At 40.7% G+C, this 9,216-nt stretch overlaps 1 pseudogene; it reads left to right on the top strand.

Annotated features, from left to right (window-relative positions):
• The first annotated feature begins 3,745 nt into the window (after window positions 1-3,745).
• On the top strand, window positions 3,746-4,225 carry LOC118518622 (ferritin light chain-like; annotated as a pseudogene).
• Window positions 4,226-9,216: the final 4,991 nt, after the last annotated feature.

Genomic DNA, 9,216 nt, shown 5'->3' with positions numbered 1-9,216 from the left:
TCTAGAGTAAACTCCTCTAGTTCAAATTTTAGTTCTTACAAGCTGTGTGACCTTGGGCAAGTCATTTAACCTCTTGGCTGAGTGAGACTTTAATAGTCATGTTCATTTTTTTCTCCCTATTTTTTAAGGATATCATGACTTAATACATATTTTGTGCTTCACACAATGACAAATGGTAGTAAGCAATAACTATTAGCCTTAATGTATTTAATGTGTATAAATTATTATTGCTTTGCATATTTATTATCTGTGCTACAATTTTCATTTCGGAAAAGATCAAAAAGCTATTACCATATTTTTCCATTACATGGGCCACATGTTCTAAAAATATTAACAGTATTTTAAACAATTGGGAAATTGGATGGTATGTGAGAAAGAACACTGTTTTTGGAGTCAAGGTGTGTGTCTGTTCATCCCTGATGTTCTGTAGTCTCACTGTGTGACCTTGTTCCATTCATTTTTTGTGTCTGGTCTCAGTTTCTTCTTATAAAAGTCACTGATGCTGGAGTAGATGATCTCTCAACTCCTCTTCAGATATAAAATCCTGGAATTCCTTAGAAATTGAAAATGAAGCCATATATAGGTTGAAAAGAAACCCAATTGGTAAAGTGGGAAGAGGGAAAGAAGAGGAAAGTGTTTAAAAATACAAGTTCTTTCAATGGGGCTTTCAATTTAGGTCTTTTTCAAATAAGTTCCAAGGCTCAGTTAACTCAGCTAAGGACGACCCAAGATGCATGAAGTGGCTCTGGATAAACAGGGTTGCAGGAATCGGTTCTCATTTCCTTAGGTGCTAACACTGTATTAGTGTAGCATTAAAGGAGGCAGAGCGGCAAGGTAGTAGTTTACCTAATAATACTTAACTAGTTTTTGCATACATCACTTACTATGAGCCAGGCACCGTTCCTTTCAATTTATAAACACTCACAACCGTATGAGGTAAGTTTTAGGATAGGGTCTAGCTCCTGATGAGACATGCAAGCAAATGAACTCTAACTGCCCAAGGTCACACTGCTGGCACTGAATTCAAACCCAGGCAGTCTGACTGCCATGCCTACATGCTGCACACGGTGTTGCGTTGTTCTGGCCCCCAGTGTTAGGGTTCCTGGGGGAAATGTGACATGTGGTTCCTGCCCTCATAGAGGTTAGAGTGTTTTTGCAGAGATGATACATATTAAATGCACAAAGAGCTACTGTTTTTTGCATATTTATGAGGTACAAGGCATTATGTGAAGCGTGTGTAATAAATCATCTCATATTATTTTTTACAAAAAAAAGGGGAGGAAATCTATCACGAATGCTAGAAAAATTTGAGGAGTAATGTAACAGTATGAAACTGGGGACCTTGACCTACTTTAGGTGCATGAAGAACATCCAGGGACTTCTTCCTTAAGAAAGAGAAATTTCAGCTGACACCTGAGGTTGCATAAGAGCTGAACAGCAGTGTGTGTGTGTGTGTGTGTGTGTGTGTACGTGTGTACGGTGGCTACTAACAGGAATGATGGAGAGTATTCTGGGTAAACACCCCTGAGGTGTTGCACTTAGTGTCTGTATATGCAGTTTGTAAAATTTTGAGGCTGTTTTAAGTCCTAGCATCCTTCCTTTGTTATTGTGCTTTTTTTAAAAAAAAAGATTTTATTTATTTATTTGACAGAGAGAAACAGCGAGAGAGGGAACACAAGCAGGGGGAGTGGGAGAGAGAGAAGCAGGCTCTCCACCGAGCAGGGAGCCCGATGCAGGGCTCCATCCCAGGACCCTGGGATCATGACCTGAGCCGAAGGCAGACGCTTAACGACTGAGCCACCCAGGCGCCCCTGTTATTGTGCTTTTAACATCAGCGCCGCCATCACGTCTTCCAGGAAACTATCTCTGACCGACTCTCCCAATCAAGCCTGTAACATTAAGTTGCAGTTTATTTGCAAGATTTTTGGATAAATACCTGACTCTCACCAAACTATAAGATTCATCAGGGCAAGCACCAAATTTCTTTTGCTCAACATTTTATTTCTAGCACTCAAAATTTGTTAAATAAATGAATGAAGAGGTCTTTTCAGATTAATATTGTTATTAGCTTAAAATTATCAACTAGGAGTTCACATTTATCCCTTAAAGCATACAACCCCACATGAAATAAAAATGAATTTTGGATTATGGACCATTGCAATCTGCTAACAGGGCACACAGAGTTGGCCTTGCTTGCCTTTATAGCAAAGCCTTTAAAAGTGATCTATATTCACGCTGTTTTCTAAGTAATATACATTATGCAAAAGCACACTGACAAGTCTATGAATGAGTTGGTAAAATAGGCAATCTAAAAGTTTCTTTATTCTTTGAAGAAAAATGAATAACTGTCTTCTAAAAAATACATTATAGACCTCTTTACATTGATTCTTTGATTTTTCTAGGTAGTGAATCAAATATATTATTTACAATTAGTTTCTTTTGTTTTTTTTTTTTTCTGTGTGGTTTTCCCTTTTTAAATTTCAAAGAGATTAAGAAGTAATGTGTTTTGTCATATGTAAAATGAAAGAAACCAGATGAAAGAGTATATATTTTATAATTTCATGTGAAGGCCAAACAGGCAAAATTAATCCACTCTTAGATGTGAGGTGAGTAGTGATCTTTGAGAGAGCAGACCCTTAGTGGATTTCTTGGTCAAGGGGCTCATCATGTGGGTGTATTCAGTTTGTGAGAAGTCATCCAGCTGTACAATTATGATGTGTGCACTCTTCCTGATGTTGTACTTCAATAAGGTTATACAAATTCAGACACATAATGAGTGTTTTGAAGCAAGGAAATCACCGTGTTTTTGGAGATTTCCAATGACTTAGATGGAAGGCCATATTAAAATGCCTAAGAGTTAAATATTTCAGAAAAAGGCCTAAGAGAGGTTAGTTGAAGGAACAGCATTGGATTCTGACCAGTATCTTTAGGAAGGGATGCTGTGTGCTCCTCCACCCTCACGTGGCTAGCTGTGATGTCCAGGAAACTTTAGAAATGCTGGAGAGATTGGAGGCAATGTTGCAACCCTGGCAGGCTGGCTCCTGAGCCTGACTCCTAACCCCTGCACTCGACTGTGGGCAATACCCCTGGTCGTCCAACCTGGCTGCAATTGCAAGTACCTGGGAGCTTTAAAGAAACAATGCCAGTGGCCCACCTGTGGGGATTTCCAGATGAAATTTATGTGGGGGCTGGGCATTAGAATTTTTTAAACCTCCCGTGGTAATTCTGGTATGAATCAAAGTTTGAGAATTGCTGTTCTTTTCTATACATTTGCCCCTTGAACAACATAGGGTTTGGGGTACCAACCACCACCCAAGTGAAAATCCACTTATAACTTTGACTTCCTAAAATTACTAATAGCCTACTACTGTTGACCAGAAGCCTCACTGGTAAGAGTCAGTTAAGGCATATTTTGTACATTGTATTATTACATACTGTATTCTTACCATAGAGTACACTAGAGAAAAGAAACTGTATTAAGAAAATCATAAGGAAGAGAAAATACATTTACAGTACTGCACCATAGAGAATCCACGTAGAGGCAGTGTGCCCAGTGGTCCCTGGATCTTCTCTTGCTTCAACAGTGTATACACAGAACAGACCCAGGGATGCCCCTTCTCCTAGTCCAATCCCACCCTCCAATCTCTTCTAGTGGGAACCTTTGGAACCATCTTCTCAGTCATCCCTTGCCTCCAAAACCAGCCAACACCATCTTTTGAGCTTAGCTCCTTACTGCTGATCAACCATGAGCTCCCACATTTCTCAGAATTATTTCACTGAGTTGGAAGCTGCTGTCAACCACCTGGTCAACGTGCATCTGCAGTCCTCCTACACTTACCTCTCTCTGGGCTTCTATTTTGACCTCGAGGATGTGGCTCTGGAGGGCCTGGGCCACTTCTTCCAGGAGTTGGCTGAGAAGAGGCTTGAAGATACAAAACCAGGACTTGCAGAAGCCATCTCAGGACGAGTGGGGTAAAAAGCCAAGGTCATGAAAGTTGCTATGATCCTGGAGAAGAACCTGAAGCAGGCCCTTTTGCATCTGCATGCCCTGGGTTCTGCTGGTGTGGACCCCTCCCGCTCTGTGACTTCCTAGAGAGCCACTTCCTGGATGAGGAGGTGAAACTCATCAAGGAGATGGTGACCACCTGACTCACCTGTGCAGGCTGGACTCCAGGCTGGGCTGAGCAAGTAGCTTTTTGAAAGGCTTACCTTCAAGCATAATTAGGAGCCTCAGGAGCTCAGCAGCTCTGGAGGGGCCCCTCCGGCATTCCCCTGGTGTCAGAGCTGCTGTCTGAGTCTCTCCCTGTAGCCACTGGCAGGTTTTTAACCACACTGGAGCCCTCTCTCTAGCTATGGACCCAATGGAGACAATAAAACTTTTTGCAGAAAAAACAATCCAAGTATAAATGGACCCAAGAAATTCAAGCAGTTCAAACCCACGTTGTTCAAGGATCAGCTGTATTAGATTATGTTATACTTTGCCATAGTCTAATATTATACTATGCCATGCTGATCTATGCTCTGCTATGCTGCAGTATAGTACCCAGCTCCCTAATGTTGTGTATTGCCTACAAATACATACATATATAAGATAAATGCATGAAAATGTTAAGCCCCACATTTAAGATGGTAATTACTCCCAGGAGAGAAGAAGGGGGCTGAAATCAGGAAGGACACATGGGTGATCTCAACACACACACACACACACATACACACAATATTAATTTTATTTATATTATATGCATTTATAGTTTTTTTAAGCTGGAAGGTGGGTGCAGATGAAGTTGAAATCAATCATTCATTAGACTTATTTGTTGAGCTCCTACCTTGATCCAGATTTTTTTTTTCTAGGTTCTGCAGGGGAAAAACAAAAAACCCAAAGCAAACCAAACCAAAACCAAACCAGACAAAATCTTGAATTCATGGAACTAATATTTTAGTTAGGGCAACCAGGTAATAAATTAATGTACAACTAAATATATACTTTATGTGATCAGTGCTATGGAGAAAAACAAAGCAGGATAATGAGATGCTGATATTGGGGTGAGGGAGACATGGCTCTTTCATGTAGGGTTGTGAGGAAAGCCCTCTCTGATAAGGACAGGCCTGAAGAACTCAGGGAAGGGAGTCAAATAGATATTTAGGAGAAGAGTATTGAAGGCAGAGAAAGCTCCGAGTGCTAATGCTCCAGGAGCCAACACAGGGAAACAGGAGTGGGCGGGGGGACAGGGAGGGAGAATCGTTGGCAGGCAGGGGAAGGCTCCCACGAAAGGCTGGGAGGTCAGTGTGGGGAATATGCATTTTATTCTTTTTTTAAGGATTTTATTTATTTATTTGACAGAGAGAGATAGCGAGAGAGAGAACACAAGCAGGGGGAGTGGGAGAGGGAGAAGCAGGCTTTCCGCGGAGCAGGGAGCCCGATGTGGGGCTCCATCCCAGGATCCTGGGATCTTGACCTGAGCCGAAGGCAGACGCTTAACAACTGAGCCACCCAGGCGCCCCTGCATTTTATTCTGTATGAGATAGGAGGCCTTTGGAGTATGTTTCATAGAAAAGCCCTATTCTTTGTGTCTTTTGTATCTGCCTTCAACATTTTTTAAAAAATATTTTATTGTTTATTTGACAGAGAGAGAGAGACAGAGACAGAGAGAGCACAAGCAGGGGGAGAGGCAGGCAGAGGGAGAAGCGGGCTCCTCGCTGAGCAAGGAGCCCAAAGCGGGACTCAATTCCAGGACCCTGGGATCATGACCTGAGCCGAAGGCAGACGCTTAACGACTGAGCCACCCAGGAGTCCCTGCCTTCAACATTTCTAATACGTTTTTTAAAATAGAGATGTTATCAGACACAGATATTGCCCTGTTAAATTATTTTATTAGATTTATCATCTCTGTGATAAGAAGGAGACCCCATGAGGGTAAATTTGTTAAACGTGGGACAAAGGAACCCAAGAAGGGAGTGTGTGTGTGTGTGTGTGTGTGTGTGTGTGTGTGTGTGTAGGGAGTGGTTGCGGAAGGCAAATTGTACTTTCTCAATGTGATGATCAGATAACAGTATGCAAATAATGTTCAGGGATGTGCAGGGAGTCCTGATCCTCAGGCAGCGGGCTGGTACAATTCTTAGGAGACCAGACAGCATTTTCAACGAAGGCAGAGAGGGGTAACAACTCAGGTCAGCATGCAGACAGGACACACGGATTCTGCCTTTTTTAAAGCCCCCATTGTAAATGCTTCCCATTTCTTCTGTTTCAGTTCAGCTACAGCTGTGGAAGAGGGGCAGCTATGGTGCATTAGAATTTGAAATGACTTGGCTGTTCTTAAGAAGACACACTAGTAAATTAACCTTTTATAGCCTGACACCATCTTCAGTCCATTTGCTTAGGGGCCAGCACACTGCTCTGAAAAATTTCTATGGTTGGTACTTTCCATTTGAAGCTCATAAGGAATATATTGCCTTTGCTAGGCTCCCAGCTCCTACTCAGGGGAGATAGAGAATTCTCAAGGCCAAATGCTGAACTGCTTATTTCCCTTAGAGGTTTTCAGACGGCACACACAGTTACTGATGCAAAGCAGAAAAAAATCCACAAAGTGTTTTTGTCCCTCACCCAATATGCACTGTCTCCAATCTTTGTTAAAATAGGCTCCAGGAAACTAAAAATGCTCACCTTTTACATTTTTACCCTTTGTTTCCTTATGTTTCGTTTTTTCTATCAATTATGGGTATGGAAAGTGGTGACCAAGCTGACAGAGTGTGAAGAATCCATTTAAAACCAATGTATCTGCTCTTGGCTGTAGGGAGAAAAAAAGTCAATTAATAATTTCATTTTAATGTCTGCCTGCCAATTTGGATAAAGCTGTAAGGTCACAGTCCACAGAGAAATCTGGCCTGGTGATAAATGTCTACTATTCAATTCTGGTTTTGCAGATGATCATCAAAACTACAAAAGTCAGTGTTTACATTGAATGCTATATAGTAAAAAACTGTTGATCTTTGCAATGACGGAGGAATTCTAAGAAGGTGGAAGACATACACAACAGGGTAAAGAAATGCATCTATCGTTTGGGAGAGGATGAAAGTCTATTTTATTTACATTTCTAAAATTTTCCACAGAATAATAGTACTGGATATTTATCGAGCATTCACTGTGTGCCCGGCATGTGTCATATGCTTAAGATCCACATTTTTCAAGCTCGAATGTGGTGCAAGTCCCCTGGGGATCTTGCTAAAATGTAGTTTCTGATTTGGTAGGTCTGGGGGAGGGCTTAAGATTCTGCATTTCTAATAAGCTCTCCAATGATGCTAGTATGCTGGACTTCCGTCTACAACTGGCCTAGCAAGGCATTATAAAATGCATTACATAATCTAATCAGAGCACAGTCCAGTGAGGTTGTTAGTATCAGCATCTTTTTGTAATTTCGGGAAACCAAAGATCAGAGAGGTCAGGTCTCAGGTAGGACATGGCAGATGTAATTCTGACTCCAGAACCTCATCGCTCAACATCTTTTAATTGCCTCCTCTCAAAATGGAGTCCCTCTTGATGGCTTTATCCCAAAATTAATGAATGACTTTTAATAGGTAATAATATGTCTGAGCCTTTTAGTTTGGTCAAGTCAGTTTGCCTTCATTTTAATAGGTTTCTGCAGCCTGAGTAAAGCTCAGTTTATTAAGGGGAGCTTGTTTTCTTCTTTAGACCAGTTCGTAATCACAGACCACACTGACATTTCCGAGATCGCTTCTGGCATACTAACTGTTTTAAATGTTAGTCTGCTTTCATGGGAGACATTAAGGAGAACATCAATCTCAGCTTAGAAATGTGCCCTGCATTAAAATGCAGGCTGGAAAAACATGCAGGCTGGGTAAGGGTGTTCTTTTTTTTTTTTTTTTAACATTTCCCAAACCAGTCATTATGGATAAGCATATTGTAAATATTCATATTAGGTACTGAAGCAATTGGTTTACATTCAGTCCAATTGCAGAAGCATTTATTGAGCACCTACTAGATTCTTGATGCTGTGACTTGGACTATAGTGGAGGCAGACATAAATAATGGTAAGCCAGGTTTTCCTAGGATCTTATAGTGTCCTCAGCTCTCTATGCATCTGAATTTTCTGTAGTTAATTAACACTACTGTTCAAGTGTAAGAACCAACCATGGACATGTTCACAAATGGGGCAATATCTTCCTGCATTAGACACATTTGATTTTAAAGATTTATTTATTTTAGAGAGAGGGAGCATGGAGGGGGCAGAGGGAGAGAGTCTTAAGCAGACCTCTGCACTCAGTGCGGAGCTCAGTGAAGGGCTTGATCTCATGACGCTGAGATCTGAGTCGAAATCAAGTCAGAGGCTTAACCAGCTGCACCACCCAGGCGCCCCTAGACACACTTGATTTTAGAGAATCTTGAGAATTAACAGGTGTAATGCTGTTGATGGGATTCCTTACCTTCATCCCAAGTGAATCATTTGCCTGTGTGGAAATACTCAATTGCTCCTGTCTTTTATTAGCTGAAATTAACATCTACTTTAAATTGAAAAAAAAGTCTTATGTACATTGTGGGTAGGGATATTGGAAAGAGAACAATAGGTATTATCTGTGAGCATAAAAATTCATTCAATTAGCTAATGTGTATTGAATACCTGCTAACTCCAATACCATTGGTCAAGTTTTGGAAAGTACAATAAATGTGTTAGTCATTGTCCTGCCCTTAAAGAACTAACACTCTAATTCAGTGATACCTAAAATTTCATGTGCATAAAAACACCAAGGGTATATTCATACACTCAAATTCTCCTTAGTGACCTTAAGAAATGAACTATTAATATGCTTAGCAATATGGATGTATCTCAAAATCATTTTGCAAGAGAAAGAAGTCAGACATAAAAAGTATACTGGGTACACTCATTAACTCTTATGACTATACCGGACAACTATCAAAGAGCCTCATGATGTTGACGCTGTTTCATGGAAACTATCCTTGACCGCCCAATCTAAAGGAGACCCTCTCTGTTTATTGTCTTCATGACATTAATCATAATTTGTAATTATATATTTATTTACTGATTTACCTGTTGATCTCCTGTCTCTGTTCTAGACTATAAGTTCCATGAGGACAGGAATTACATGTTCTTTGTTTGCTATGATATACCCAATGGCTTTTACAGTGCTCAGTATCAATAGAATGTTCTATAGGTATTTGTTGCAGTAATGATCACAGGCTCC

This window comes from Halichoerus grypus, chromosome 1 (genome assembly GCF_964656455.1).
Source record: "Halichoerus grypus chromosome 1, mHalGry1.hap1.1, whole genome shotgun sequence".
Taxonomy (NCBI): Eukaryota; Metazoa; Chordata; class Mammalia; order Carnivora; family Phocidae; genus Halichoerus; species Halichoerus grypus.
Note: the sequence above shows the minus strand (reverse complement) of the source record. Positions and strands in the feature narration are given on the sequence as shown.